The 15,772-nt window shown below is 48.8% G+C and overlaps 1 protein-coding gene and 1 long non-coding RNA gene across 3 annotated transcripts in view; one reads left to right on the forward strand and one right to left on the reverse strand.

Moving 5' to 3' along the window:
- Positions 1 to 15,772, reverse strand: part of LOC144598915 (NXPE family member 3-like) — a 38,548-nt gene that overhangs the window by 22,660 nt on the left and 116 nt on the right. The window contains exon 2 of one of the 2 annotated variants that reach the window (XM_078409493.1): positions 923 to 1,219. The exons of the other annotated variant lie outside the window; for it this stretch is intronic. The gene's annotated coding sequence lies outside the window, so the exon portion shown is untranslated. The remainder of the gene's footprint in view (positions 1 to 922; positions 1,220 to 15,772) is intronic. 2 annotated transcript variants of the gene reach the window in all.
- Positions 1,069 to 15,470, forward strand: LOC144598916 (uncharacterized). The gene is made up of 3 exons (XR_013547931.1): positions 1,069 to 1,192; positions 6,033 to 6,249; positions 14,742 to 15,470. It is a non-coding gene; the product is annotated as an uncharacterized LOC144598916 (long non-coding RNA).

Below are 15,772 nucleotides of genomic sequence, written 5' to 3' on the forward strand. Positions count from 1 at the left end.
TGCTTTGGAATCATGTTTGGCACAGACATTGTGAGCCAAAGGGCCTGTTTATTACTGTCCTGGAGATTCTGATTAATTAGAAACACAAGTTATAAATACTAGTCTAGAATCAACATTCCCTTCCTTGACCCGAGTGTAAAATGCAATGATTACAAATGAAATTACTACTTAGGGCTATATTCAATTTTCTCTCTGACCAGCAGTACATTAGGCCAGTACAACACACCTACTAATAATTTCTTGCCTTTATTACACTTCATCAACATCTAACCCTGGCAGGTAGCTCTACAGTGCTGCTCTCCCTCACTCAGTACCACAACCTGGATTCAGGCCTGGTCTCTGCTGCTGCCTGTGGGGAGTTTGCAAGTTCTCCCTGTGATCACAGTGAGGATAAAATGGATTAGGACAGGATGAATGTAAAAATGGATGCTTGATCGTTTGTGTGGATAGTGGGAGGAAGGGTTGAGCACATCTCAAACAGTTGTCAGATCACAACCATTTGGGGCCGCACGGTGGCGCAGCGGTAGAGTTGCTGCCTTACAATGCCGGAGACCCGGGTTCGATCCAGACGACCGGTGCTTGTCTGTATGGAGTTTGTGCCCACTTCCCGTGACCTACGTGGGTTTTCTCCAGGATCCCCAGTTTCCTTCCACACTTCAAAGCCGTACAGGTCCGTAAGTAAATTGGCCTGGTACAATTGTAAATTGTCCCTAGTGTGAGTGTCTTCCCGAAATCCAGAAAAGGACCGTCCTGGCAGACCCATTTGTTTCTGCCTGGTTCTGCTCCACTCAATTGACCTCCAAATACTTTGATTCTACCTTGTCCCCCCCTTGTCCAGTCCCTTCTGGCCCACACATCCAAGATAACACACACAATCTTTAACACTGCAATACTTTCCAATCCCTTGCCCCCATCACCTCACCTTTACCACAGTCCAGTCCGTTGACACCTCCATTCCCATCAAGAAAGTCGTAGAACCATTGTTTCTTTCTTGGAGTGAACCAATCAGTTCCTTTGCCTGGAAGATCTTGTCCTCATCCTTAACAACTTCTATTTTGATTCCAGGTATTTATTCACAAAATGCTGGAGTAACTCAGCAGGTCAGGCAGCATCTCAGGAGAGAAGGAATGGGTGACGTTTCGGGTCGAGACCCTTCTTCAGACTGATGCCTCTCACTTTCTTCAAGTTAAAGGTGTGGCCATGGGCACTCAAATGGGTACTAGTTATGAAAAAAGACACAAAATGCTGGAGTAACTCGGCGTGTAAGCTACCCGAGCAAAGTATGAGGTGCTGTTCCTCCAATTTGCACTGGGCCTCAGTCTGACAATGGAGGAGGCCAAGCACAGAAAGGTCAGTTTGGGAATTGAAAGGGGAATTAAAGTGTTTGGCAACTGAGAGATCAGGTACGTCCAGGCGGACTGATCAAAGGTGTTCAGTGAAATGATCGCCCAGTCTGCGTTTTGTCTAGCCGATGTATCGGACTCAACATCTTGAACAACGGATACAGTAGATGAGGTTGGAAGTGCAAGTGAACGTCTGCCTTACCTGAAAGGACTGTCGGGGTTCCTGGACAGAGTCGAGGGAGGAGGTATAGTGACAGGTGTTGTATCTTATGCGGTTGCAGAGGAAGGTACGTGGGAGGATATGGTTTGCGTGGGAAGGGATGAGTTATCCAGGGAGTTGCAGAGTGAACGGTCTCTGTGGAAAGCGGAAAGGGGTGGAGATGTGACCAATGGTGGGGTCCCGTTGGAGGTGAAAAAAATGGCGGATGATTATATGTTGTATGTGACAGGTGATGGGGTGAAAGGTAAGGACTAGGGGGAGGGGAGGGGGAGCAAGAGCGGATCTGCGGGGTACCGAGAGGCCACCGAGGTGACCTTTCGGATCAGCACCCTTTAGACTGATTGCAGGGGGAGCTGCAAAGAATGCCTGTTATAAATTGACAAACGGCGGTAGAACAGCGTGATAGTATGCATTTCACAAGTTGCAGTGTTAGAGAGGTGCCATCTGTTGTTCTTCGTGGTCTGATCGGTACCTGTTGTACCTTTGTTGTGACTCTGGACGGACCACGAGTGCACATGTTTAAGATGTTATCATGGTGCAGCTTGTACTCCAGGCTGTTTATTCCAAGGCCGCCTGGATCCAGAGTGACCGCCTAATCACACCAATCACTTATATACACAGGCATACAAAGTAGTTCTTGGATACACAAAGTAGTCCCAGCAATATCACAACATCCCCCTTGTCTTATATATTATAACATCCCCCTTGTCTTATATTAAATTGTTTTCTTTACCATTCGAGGGCTAAAATATATTTAACAAACAAAACCAAAACACCATTGCTTTTTGCAAACAAAACCAATAACACAACTAAACACAATTAAACACAATTGCTTTTTTCACCATCATGGTGGTCACTCCTCTGCGGAATTTCACTCATCTCCGTGTGGTCACTCATCTCCGTGTGGTCACTCACTCCGTGTGGTCACTCATCTCCGTGTGGTCACTCACTCCGTGTGGTCACTCCACAGATATATACATTTATACAAAAGCATCAAATATAATACATTAAGCTTTCAGTACACAGATCACTACACAGGTCATTAAACACAAAATATTCATTTTGTTCCATATCTTCCCCTCAAGAAGACGTGCTTAGATCAAACGTAGTGTAGGCTCTAGATGCTCCACCACCATGATTTGCCTGCCACTGCTGGCCTCCCACTGCTGGGCTGGCACTGCTGGGCTCCCACTGCTGGGTTGGCACTGCTGGGCTCCCACTGCTGGGCTGGCACTGCTGGGCTCCCACTGCTGGGCTGGCACTGCTGGGCTCCCACTGCTGGGTTGGCACTGCTGGGCTCCCACTGCTGGGCTGGCACTGCTGGGCTCCCACTGCTGGGCTCCCACTGCTGGGCTGGCACTGCTGGGCTGGCACTGCTGGGCTGGCACTGCTGGGCTCCCACTGCTGGGCTGGCGCTGCTGGGCTGGCACTGCTGGGCTGGCACTGCTGGGCTCCCACTGCTGGGCTGGCGCTGCTGGGCTCCCACTGCTGGGCTGGCACTGCTGGGCTCCCACTGCTGTAATCGTGGTGCGATCGCGCCTCCGCTGCAGTGCGCGCTGGCCCGGCCCACAGGTGCTCCACGGCAGCTGCCGCTCAACTTTTCGAACGCGCTGCCGCTGCGCGCTGGCCTCGCCCACAGGTGCTCCCCGGCCCCACCCACAGGCGCTCCCGGCCCCGTCCACAGGTGCTCCCGGCAGCTGCCGCGCAATTCGAACGCGCTGCCGCTGCCTCGGGCCCAGGGCCGTCCCGACTCTACGGTCGACGTGCCTGGGTAAGTATGTAGTGCCTCGGCCTTTACCGGCCGCCGCACCTCCGCGCGTGGTCGGTCCCTCCGGTCACCGACCCCCTCCGGTCGCCGCACACCTCCGTGGGTGTCGGTCTCCTCCGGGGCTCTCCCGGTCGCCGCACACCTCCGTGGGTGTCAGCCTCCCCCGGTCGCCGCACACCTCCGTGGGTGTCGGCCTTACCGGTCCCGCACACCTCCGTGGGTGTCGGTCTTCCCCGGTCACCGCACACCTCTGTGGGTGTCGGATCTCCCGGTCTTTCCGGTCACCGCACACCTCCGTGGGTGTCGGGTCTCCCGGTCGCCGCACACCTCCGTGGGTGTCGGTCTTCCCCGGTCACCGCACACCTCCGTGGGTGTCGGGTCTCCCGGTCTTTCCGGTCACCGCACACCTCCGTGGGTGTCGGTCTTACCGGTCGCCGCACACCTCCGTGGGTGTCGGTCTTCCCCGGTCACCGCACACCTCCGTGGGTGTCGGGTCTCCCGGTCTTTCTCGGTCACCGCACACCTCCGTGGGTGTCGGGTCTCCCGGTCGCCGCACCCCCCCGTGGGTGTCGGTCTTCCCCGGTCACCGCACACCTCCGTGGGTGTCGGGTCTCCCGGTTGCCTCCGGTCTCTCCCCCACGAAGCAGTCGCAGACTCCTAATCTCGGGCCTGCACAGGTGCTGGGGCGCGATGTGGGCCTTCACACACCGCCCTCAGCAGCTTGCAGCGTCACATCGGCAGCTCGCCGCTGACTACTGAGCAGGTAAGGATACCTACATATATTGGCCCCTTACTGAGCGGGAAACTTTTTTCGTTCTTCAGGGCTCTATCTTATCTTCCTGTTAACCTTTTTGCTGGGTTCCTTTTTGTTAACCTTTTTTTTTTTTTCTTTCTTACGCACTTGTTAACTTTTTTTTCTTGGGGTTTTTGTTGTTTTCCTTTTCTAGGCTAAACACCCAAACCGCTGCCACCATGTTGTTCTTTGTGGTCCTGTACCTGTTGTACCTTTTTTGTGACTCTGGAAGGACCACGAGTACACATGTTATGATGTTATCATGGTGCAGCTTGTACTCCAGGCTGTTTGTTCCAAGGCCGCCTGGATCCAGAGTGACCGCCTAATCACACCAATCACTTATATACACAGGCATACAAAGTAGTTCTTGGATACACAAAGTAGTCCCAGCAATATCACAACATCCCCCTTGTCTTATATATTACAATACCATCGGCCATGGAAACCCTGTCGTTTGGGCACAACTGGAGCACTCCCACTGCTGTCTGGTCGTTTTTGCTTTCTGTTAATAAACAGATTGAGAGACTGGAGATCAAGACTTCCCTAATATTTCTAACTAGAGTAGTGAGAATGCAATGGAAGGAAAAGAGGAAGAAAAACAGGGCAAGAGGAGAAAATGGAGAGTTGGGTAAGGAGCTGTGGGATTGTACAAGGAGGCGGGGGGATTGGTGGATGGTAAGCATGGAGCCGGAAGAAGGAGACATGCGTGTATGGAGAAGGGAGAGGAGCGAGGGAAAGAGGAGAGAGGGGAGAGGGAAGTGGGGAGAGGGGGGAGGGGAGAGGGGGGAGGGGAGAGGGGAGAGGGGGGAGGGGGGAGGGGATTGGGGGGAGGGGAGAGGGGAGAGGGGGAGAGGGAAAAGGGGGAGAGGCGAGAGGGGAGGCGGGAGGCGTACACGGGTGGAGAGGGGAGGAGAACATGGGAGGAGAGAGGTGCCTGGGTGGAGAGGGGGAGAGGGGATGGAGGGGAGATGGGAAGGGGGAGAGGGGAGAGGGGAAGGAGGGAGAGGGGAAAGGGAAATGGGAAATGGGGAGAGGGGACTGGAAGGGGGGAGAGGGGAGGTGGGAGGCGTACACGGGTGGAGAGGAGAGGCGTACATGGGAGGTGAGGAGCGAGGTGCCAGGGTGGAGTGGGAAGAGGGGAAGGGGAGGAGGGGAGGCGTGCATGTGGAGGGGAGAGAGGGGAGAGGGGAGGTGTATGTGGGTGGGGAGGGGAGAGGGGAAGGCGGAGAGGGGAAAGGGGAGAGGGGAACGGGGAGAGGGGAACGGGGAGAGGGGAGGCATGCATGTGGAGAAGGGAGAGGGGGAGGGGGAGAGGGGAGGCATATGTGGATGGAGAGGGGAAGGGGAGGGGAGCGTATGTAGGTGGAGAGGGGAGCGGAGAGGGGGAGAGGGGGAGGGGAGGCGTATGTGGGTGGAGAGGGGAAGGGGGTAGAGGGGAAGGGGGAGAGGGGAAGGGGGAGAGGGGAGTGGGGAGAGGAAGGGCATACACGGGTGGAGAGGGGAGAGGGGAGGGAGGCGTACATGTGTGGAGAGGGGAGAGGGAGGTTGTACATGTGTGGAGAGGGGGGAAGGGAGGCGTGCGTGGGTGGAGAGGGGAGGCATTTGTGTGGGGAGAGGGAAAACTGGAATTTCTGGAGTCTACAGAGCGTAACTACCATAACACTGCGTCCAGAACTAAAACATAGGACAAGTTGTACAGTATTTGATTCAGTAATCACTAAGGGCAAACAGCCAGTGGAAGTTGCAGAGGCAGAAACAATTTTACGTTTAAAAGGCATTTGGCCTGGTAAACTATCGAAAAGATTTCATTGCTACTACTCTTTCATCACAAGGTTTCTTACTTGGAAGTATTTGTATAATTATTCCAGCTCTGTAATAGTGTTGTCTAATGCAGATGTTGGTCAACAGCCAAGGAGATGAACCGTACGCCATGAAAACCTTGTTGAGATGGGTTATTTATGGTCCTCTGAGAAAAGACCATGGCAGCAGCGATGGAAATGGCTCTCCTGCTGTGGCTGTCAATCGAATATCCATTGCGAGTCTGGAGGAACTTCTGGTCAAACAATATAATCATGACTTCGATGAAGGATCCAGCAAGAAAAAGGAATAAATGTCCAGAGAAGAGGTAAAGTTCATGAACATTATGAATTGTTCAGCAAGGATGACAGATGGACATTATTGTCTAGACTCACCTTTACTAATCTCTTGATTTCTCCCACTTGTCTAGATCTAACCACCTGTAAAACCTGCACCTTCTTTTTTCCAGTAACCCAAACCTGTCCGCACCATATTGAGAAAATAATCTCTCCCATTTGTTTTCCACCGTCCCTTTCAGATTCTCTAACACCTTTACCAAATCTATATTAACGGTTTCCCAATCCTTCCTTTCACTTGCCCTAGGCCATGTAACTCTAGGTTTCAGCCCACCGCTCTTCTCCCTGACTGGCAGATTAACCTCGCCACAATCTACATCCCCCTTACCAGCGCTTGTTCCCTCCTCGTCAGTGACAGGGGTAATGATATCCTGCGAACTGTGGTTTTCCACCCGTCGCTGGACTTCACTCGACTGACTTGACCACTGACTTGTCAAGAAGTACTGCTCAATGCGATTTCCGCTCAAACAAGCACTTCTTCATTCCCTGTGATATTCTGAGGCCTTTTGCTGCTGTTACTTTCTGCCAACCACAGGACCATCTACCACTGAGCCGCTGTCCTTCATTGATGCGCGAATCCTATTCATAGTCAAGAAGTATCTTTCCGTTATTAGTCATAGCATTTGAGGGGTGCAGCGAGACTGTTTAAAATCTACGCCACTGCTGCGATAAAGGTGCTGACCCAAACCACCTCCAGCAGGGTCCATTCCCTCCTGTCAGCTGTCTTTCCAAGCTGTCACATGGACTTGCCCTGGATGTCAGCTGCTTTAGTCATACCAGTGACCAGCCGGACTAGATGTTAAATTATAATTAAAACACAAAGTACTTGTGCTATAACACTTGGAAAAGCACTCAACCATCTACTGCGTCTGGTGTTACCGATGTGGCCTCCTGTTGTTAAAGGAAACTTTAAAACACAACACAAACATCAGAAAAGACAATCAAGACTTTATTTAAGAGCGCGAAATACAACGATCACTGGGCGCAATCTAGGAGGTTGCTCACCGAACAACGATTCATCTCCTTATATGCAGAATTTTCCTTTGATGTGTTGTTTACTGCAGCAGGCACTTTAGCATTTTTCCTGGTCATAACAATTATAAATCATGCAACTCCTCGCTGGAATTTAGAAGACTGAGGGGGGATCTTATAGAAACATATAAAATTCTTAAAGGGTTGGAGAGGCTAGATGCAGGAAGATTGTTCCCGATGTTGGGGAAGTCCAGAACCAGGGGTCACAGCTTAAGGATAAGGGGGAAATCTTTTAGGACCGAGATGAGAAAACATTTCTTCACACAGAGAGTGGCGAGTCTGTGGAATTCTCTGCCACAGAAGGTAGTTGAGGCCAGTTCATTAGCTATATTTAAGAGGGAGTTAGATGTGGCCCTTGTGGCTAAAGGGATCAGGGGGTATGGAGAGAAGGCAGGTACAGGTTACTGAGCTGGATGATCAGCCATGATCATATTGAATGGCGGTGCAGGCTCGAAGGGCCGAATGGCCTACTCCTGCACCTATTTTTTATGTTTCTATGTTTCCTAAACACACAGCAAAATAAATACAGCCCAATTCCACCCCATTACAGAAAAACAAATATCATGTTACCCTTTCAACCTCTTCTTATTGATTTACGATTTCCATTTGTCCTTTGACAACAGGGAACAGAATCTGACTAAAGTAGACTGTGGTGAGTGTCAGGTGCACACGCTCAGTTTCAACCTTCCTTAAAGCACAGAATGATTATAACACATGAAGAGGACTGAGCATTTTTAGGCACTCTACCTATCTCTCTCCCTTGCTGTCTTCTTAAAGCTTTGCAATTTATTTTTGACAATTCCCCCCTTTCGTACTTTGACGACAAAGTACAAATGTTACTTACAATTTATTAATTGCGCCAATGTTTGTAAATCATTTACAATTAATTCATGCCATCCAATACACGTGTGATCACAAGGCGCTATTTGCAGGGTAACCATGCCTATATTTATGCATCCTAAATATATGCATTCTAAAAGCTTCTTAGCACTCGAGCCCCGTTCCTTTAGATTCAAGGGATACTTTCTTTCATCATCCTCACACATCGATATTTCAGCAGCACAAAAGCAACGTACAATACTAGGGTGATGATAACGAAAACAATTAACCCTTGCACCAAGGAGGTTCTTATTAATAGGCAGCATCTCTGGAGAGAATGGGTGACGTTTCGGGTCGAGACCCTTCTTCAGGCTGGACCTGAAACGTCACCCATTCCTTCTCTCCAGAGATGCTGCCTGTCCCGCTGAGTTACTCCAGCATTTTGTGTCTACCTTCGATTTAAACCAGCATCTGTAGTTCTTTCCTACACAGCGTCCTATTTATACCAGCCTACCCGTAACCCACCCCCCACAGAGACCATGTACCCCTCCAATTACCATCACGTACTGTGGCTGCATCTGTGCGGATACCGTCAGCCAGGTTGGTGATGTTTTCTCTTGCATCAGGGATATTTGTGCAACATTCAGATCCTATTACAGCACATGTTTCCCCCTCTTTGTGCTAGGAGGAAATCCAACGCCATTAGTTTCTGCAGAGCACCCGCCCGGATTGCCTCAGCCTCCGCATTTATTTATTTAAAGTTTATGGAGGTAACATTAGCTACATTTTCTACAGCAGAGGCTAAATTGATGCTCTCTCTCGTCACCTTTACTACACTGTACGAAGGAAATGCAATAGCAAAGAACCTTTCAATCTCAGTGATATTCCTTTTTGATCCGTGTTGATTTAGAGTACATTTGGGATGAGGAGATGGATTGGCGAATGAAAGGCATCACATAGGTCAAATAACAGGAACCTGACCAATCCTGGGCAACCAGGCATAAGCTTTATGGTCACAAGCAAAGTAGGTACCACACTCTCTCCTCCTGCCTCGACCAGCTTGCACCTATAAAAACCAAAACAGTTTCCTTCACCCATTCTGCTCCCTGGTTTACCCCCGAACTCCGCATGATGAAAACCCATGCCCGCCAACTTGAAAGACTCCGCAACAAAACAGGTCTCACAATTCACTCCCAAGCCTACAAAGACCACCTGCAGCACTACAAAGATGCCCTCTCCCACGCCCACTCCACCTACTACTCTCAAATAATTCACTCTGGCTCCGGAAACCCAAAAGCACTCTTCTCTGCAATAAACAAACTCCTCAGCCCCCTGGACACCATCTCCCAGTCATTCACAGTCGACAAATGCACCTCTTTCCTTTCATTCTTCCAAAGCAAAATAGACAACATCTACAGCAGCTTAACCACCAACAACTCCCCCTCAAACCACCTGCTCCCCCTTATCCTGTCAACCCCTGTCTCAGTTCTCCCCAGTCTCCACCACGACCTCTCTGACCTCTTCACAGGAATGAAAACTGCCACCTGCTCTCTGGACCCCATCCCCTCCAGCTTTGTCAAGGCCTGCCTTCCTGCTTTCTCTCCACTTATCACTGCAACAATAAACTCCTCCCTGTCCACCGTCCCACCATCCCTCAAAATCGCTGCTGTCACCCCTATTCTGAAAAAACCTGGACTCAACCCTGACACCCCAAACAACTTCAGACCAATCTCCAAAGTTTTGGAACGCGCTGTAGCTTCTCAACTCAAACATCACCTCTCTACCAATAACCTGTATGAAACATTCCAATCCGGATTCCGCTCCAACCACAGTACTGAAACTGCACTCCTCAAAATCACCAACGACCTTTTCCTCTCCTCTGATGCTGGCAACCTCAACATTCTCATCCTACTCGACCTCAGCGCCGCCTTTGACACCATCAACCACTCCATCCTCCTCACCCAACTTGAAACCTCCTTTAACATCACCGGCACTGCCCTCTCCTGGATCAAATCATACCTCTCCGACAGGCACCAGTTCATCTCCATTAATAACTGCAAATCCCCCACCGCTCCCCTCCCCCAAGGTGTCCCCCAAGGCTCAGTCCTTGGCCCCCTCCTCTTCATCCTGTACCTGTTCCCCCTTGGTCAATTAATCCGCCGTCATGGTCTCAATTTCCACTGCTTCGCCGATAATATCCAGCTCCTCATCTCCACCAAGTCAATCTCCACCACCACACACTCTACCCTGACAAACTGCATCACTGAAATAAAATCTTGGCTTCAATTCAATTTCCTCAAACTAAACTGCGACAAATCTGAAATCATCATCATTGGACCAAAAACGCTCACCAAATCCACCCACAACCTCACCCTCAATATTGATGGTTTCCCAGTATCCACCTCCCCTCACATCCGGAATCTTGGAATCATCTTTGATCAAACCCTCTCCTTCGACAAACACATCAAACACATCACCAAGACAGCCTTCTTCCACCTCAAAAACATCGCCCGTCTCCGTCCGTCCCTCTCCTCCACAGCTGCAGAAACCCTCATCCACGCCTTCATCACCTCCCGTCTGGACTACTGTAACAGCCTCCCCTATGGTTCACCCTCAGAAATCATCAATAAACTTCAATACATCCAGAACTCCACTGCCCGTCTACTCACCCACTCCCCGATCCGTGACCATATCACCCCTGTCCTTTACAAGCTCCACTGGCTCCCCATCCCCCAGAGAATCCAGTACAAAATCCTCCTCATGACCTACAAAGCCCTCCATAACCTGACCCCATCCTACCTGACTGACCTCCTCCACAGACACACTCCCACCCGTACCCTCCGCTCTGCTGCTGCTAACCTCCTGTCCCCCCCCCCATCCGGACCAAACTCAGATCCTGGGGGGACAGGGCTTTCTCCATCGCTGCTCCCACCCTCTGGAACTCACTATCTCAGACCATCAGAGACTCCTCCTCACTCACCACATTCAAAACATCACTGAAGTCTCACCTGTTCAGCACTGCCTTCAATCACTGACCGTCACCTCACCTTATTTTTCCTTTTCTATTCGTTTACTTTTTTTTTTTTCTTTTCTATGTTTTAGTAAACCCTGTAAAGCGTCTTTGAGTTTTTAGAAAAGCGCTATACAAATGTAATGCATTATTATTATTATTGTAGGTGGTAAAAGGGGGACCCAGGTGTCCTGAAAAATGTCTCCAGTTGAATGCTTAAGGCCCATAATCTGACTGAAGCCCGTATCTGTACCATCATAGGGACCACCAGAGACATTGTGGCCTCCCCTCTGTTGCCTGATAAGGCAAATAGCCCCATCCAGCCTCCCTTCAACAGAGCCTCCCAACCCTAAGAAAGTATTTAAGAGGCTTCCTACCGATTTCCACAGTCTGACCTCTCTGTCATGGGCCTCCTCCAGTGCCATAGTGAGGCCCGTCGGAAATTGGAGGAGCAGCACCTCATATTTAGCCTGGGCAGTTTGCGGCCCGGTGGTATGAACGTCGACTTCTCCAACTTCAGATAGCTCCTCTGTCCCTCCCTTCCCCTCCTCCTTCCCAGATCTCCCTCTATCTTCCTGTCTCCACATCCTCCGAACGGGTGTGAGAATGACTCCCGATCTGATGGACAAAAGGTAGTGCATCAGATCATTTCAGCCCAGTTTCCTGACGAAGTTTTGCCAGTTTGTTCTTGATCACCCCATTGCGTCTTTCCATCGTGCCTGATGATTGTGGGCGATGCGGGCAATGTAATTCTGTTTAACTCCCAGTGTTTTGCAAACTTCCTGCATTATTTTCCCTGCATTATACTTCTAACAAACTGCAAATCCTGCGCAGTAACTTACATGCTCCCCCTTGGCCAAATCATTCAAAGGCACGGCATTTCTTTCCACTGCTATGCCGATGACACTCAGCTTTACCTCCCCCTGAAACCCAACAACCAGTCAAATTTAAACAGCCTCTCACACTGCCTTGAGGACATAAAATGTTGGATGGCACAGAACTTCCTCCAATTAAATGAGAGCAAGTCTGCGGTCATCCTATTCGGCCCCCCCGACTCCATCAAATTGATAACAGGCAGTCTTGGAAGCCTATCCTGCCTAGTCAAACCGCATGTCAAAAACCTCGGCATGATATTTGACTCTGCATTAAAATTTGATAAGCAAGTCAACGCTGTGGTAAAAGCCAGCTTCTTCCAACTTCGAACCATAGCTAAAATCAAACCTTTCCTCAAATTCGACGACACAGAAAAAATCATTCACGCTTTCATTTCCTCCCGCCTAGACTACTGCAACTCCCTATACACTGGGATCAGCCAATCTTCCCTGTCCCGCCTGCGACTGGTCCAAAACGCCGCAGCGAGACTCCTGACGGGTACCCGTAAAAGGGACCACATCACCCCGATTCTGGCCTCTCTCCACTGGCTCCCTGTACGGTACAGAATCAACTTCAAGCTCCTCCTATTCACGTATAAAGCCCTAAATGGACACTCCCCCCCCTACATCAAAAATCTTCTAACCCCCCTCTCTAACTCCAGGTCCCTCAGATCGGCCGACTTGGGGCTATTCACTATCCCACGGTCTAGGCTTAAACTCAGGGGTGACCGCGCTTTTGCGGTTGCAGCTCCTAGACTGTGGAACAGCATCCCTCTCCCGATCAGAACTGCCCCCTCCATCGACTCCTTTAAGTCCAGGCTCAAAACATATTTCTACTCCCTAGCGTTTGAGGCTCATTGAGGAGGCGCTGTGAACTGTTTGCGTGCTACTGTATGTTTTCATTTTTTTTTCTATTGGAACCTAATCAAATGTACAGCACTTTGGTCAACGTGGGTTGTTTTTAAATGTGCTATACAAATAAAATTGACTTGACTTGACTTGACTTGCTGTGGGCGGTGCATGGCAGTGTTTGTATAGCGATTTAATCATCCCAACAGCTGCTAAATAGGGGAACATATCTTTAGGGGCAATTTCCTGAATGTCCTTTAATAAATCCGTCAGGATTCAAAGAGAAAGATGGTAGAGTGATAAAGGGCATCAGGGAAGCAATTTTGGCTCCCTTATCAGCCAAATCATTACCTTTTGAGACCATATCGAGAGCTCCTGTATGGGCGGCACAGTTTATCGCAGCTACTTGCTCCGGCTTTATGGAGCTTGGAGAAGGGTATCAACGCAAAGGGCCACTACAAATGACACTTCATGCAGAAGTGAGGTAACATGCCCCCGATTGCATGTCTCTCGTGTCGCTATAACACTATTTAATTTCACACACTGGGGCTGAAGACCAGCCTATCTGGCAGGATTTTAATCATTACTGGATCTCGGTCCTTTGGCATTTTAACTGTAATACTGTCTTTCTCTTTTCCCAATCATTGATCCTCTACCGATCAATTACTTCATTTTTTAAGTTTGTGCAAATGTTTTCCCCGACGCGTGAGAAAACTCTTTCCCTTCCGTAATAAACCCCTGCCCCTCCAGTTATCTCGTCCTCTCGGTCAGTTATCTCGTCCTGTTCATTCACTCCACTAGCTCAGGTCTTTACTCCTGCCCATTTCTCCTGCATCCAACACATCAACCTCAAGAACTTGCTGCCTAATATATCCCACCCCTTGACAGGTGCCATTGAAACAAGATAATCAATGTTATTCACTTCAGCTATCAATGGTCATAATGTTTTGGCTCATCGGTGTACATTTAAGATTCTAAGGGGAGTAGGAGGCAACCATGGCAGCTAAGGGAAGTTAGGGATGGAACAAAACTAAAAGAAAAGATGTATAACACAGCAAAGAGTAGCAGGAAGCCAGAGGATTGGGAAACTTTCAAAGGACACAGAAGATACCAAAACGGGCAAGAAACAGAGAAGGAGCACGTACTTTGATGGCAAAATACGACAATACACATCTTTCTGAGAGTTTTCGGAGACCTTAGCTTGCCTGGGCAACACTTACTCGGACTCACGGTGCTTCTGCATTTTAGAAACCCAGTGAACAGAGCGTTGCCAAACATGAAATGCAAATGACTGCAATCGGTAATCGTTGCATCGTAAAATATTGACAGAAAGAGTAACGTGTTGGAATCAAACTCAAAACTGGGCTCTTCCACGCTCGAATTAGCTGCCTGATCTGACACTTTTGAATGTGTAGACGACACTGCTGAATGTATAGACTGAGAATGTATGGAGTTTTTTTTGCAGTTTTTGTTTTACATATACATTTTATTCTGAATAAAGTTTATTTTTTGAACAAGAAATGTCGGATGTCTGAGGCCAGCAAACTCTTTATTGTCACGGTGCACGTATTTTGGGCGAACAATCAGTGCTGGGAGCACTGAGTTCCCATTAAACAAAAAACAACGAGTCCCGCCACTTACTTTTATCGTATGTTCCAAAACAGTTAACAATTTACAATGTCACAGGAATAGATGTTGATACTGTAAGGCAAAATCCTTAAGTACTTTGCAGTGCAAGCCTGTAGATTTTTAATACACAAACTGCTGTAGGACCTTTGCGGTCCAGGCAGATCTGTGGAGGGAAATGGACAGGTGACGTTTCGGGTTATGGCCCTTCTTTAGCATTCTTCAGACTGACATGTCTGTCCATTTCCTTCCACAGATGCTGCCTGGCTGCCTGACCCACGGAATTCCTCCAGCTTTTGTTTTGCCCACTCTTCTGGTATCTGCAGCCCCTTGCATCTTAAGGTTTATCGGGATGCACAGCTCATTATTCAATTTCACAGTCGCGAATACTCACCCCAGATGGCAACGTTTCATTTCTTCCAATGTTAAAATACATGGACAAACTTCCTTCTGCTCAGCTCTGGAAGCAGAGCAGGAGGACGAAGAGGAGGTAATCTGGACACCTAATTTACTGGGCTGTCTGTGATGAATTCATTAGACAACAACACCGGTGGCCGTGACCAATTCCCAAATCACTAGCTGTCTCTATTTTACCTATTTGCATTTTTTAACCGAACATATAAATATACTTCCAAACCAAAACAAACGTTAAAAGCAAATTATACCATGGCAAAACGCCGCAAACTGTCAACTAAATATATTTGGAATGTTGTCCAGTTTGAGAGCTCAAGGTGCTTTTGAGAAGGCTTTCAATCTTTCGTCTCGAAAGCCTATTACTGTAACAATGCCGAGTGTGGAGAGTGTGGATACGTTCTACGATGCAACAGGTCGAAGTTTGTTGTAATATTTAGCGACATGTCAAATCCCTTTAAGCTTTCCGAGCAAATAAAGCGCCTTCTTTGTGAATGCACCTGGACCCTGGACTGGTCAGCTGAGATATTAATTCCCAGGAATTTTAATCTGCAATTTACAGAGCACTTTTCTTCAAAGCCTAGAGGCTGGTTTAAGAAGATTAAGCTACGTTTTAACTCGTTTTCGGGGCAACCATAACGTGGAAAGGTGGAGGTTGTTACAACAAGACTAGCAACGGTTTGATTAGTGCTGTCTCGATGCTGAAATCATGCAAACCAGCTGAGTATAAACATTTGGTTAATTGAGTGTTGGTTATCAAAATACCAGCAACTGTTTTCCGGCAGTATTATCTAACCCCGACCATATTTCTGTCATCTATTCTCTGTGCAAGAGCTTAATGTTTAGCAATCATTGACAATTATGTTCTGCTCCATG

The sequence above is a fragment of the Rhinoraja longicauda genome, chromosome 12 (genome assembly GCF_053455715.1).
Source record: "Rhinoraja longicauda isolate Sanriku21f chromosome 12, sRhiLon1.1, whole genome shotgun sequence".
Taxonomy (NCBI): Eukaryota; Metazoa; Chordata; class Chondrichthyes; order Rajiformes; family Arhynchobatidae; genus Rhinoraja; species Rhinoraja longicauda.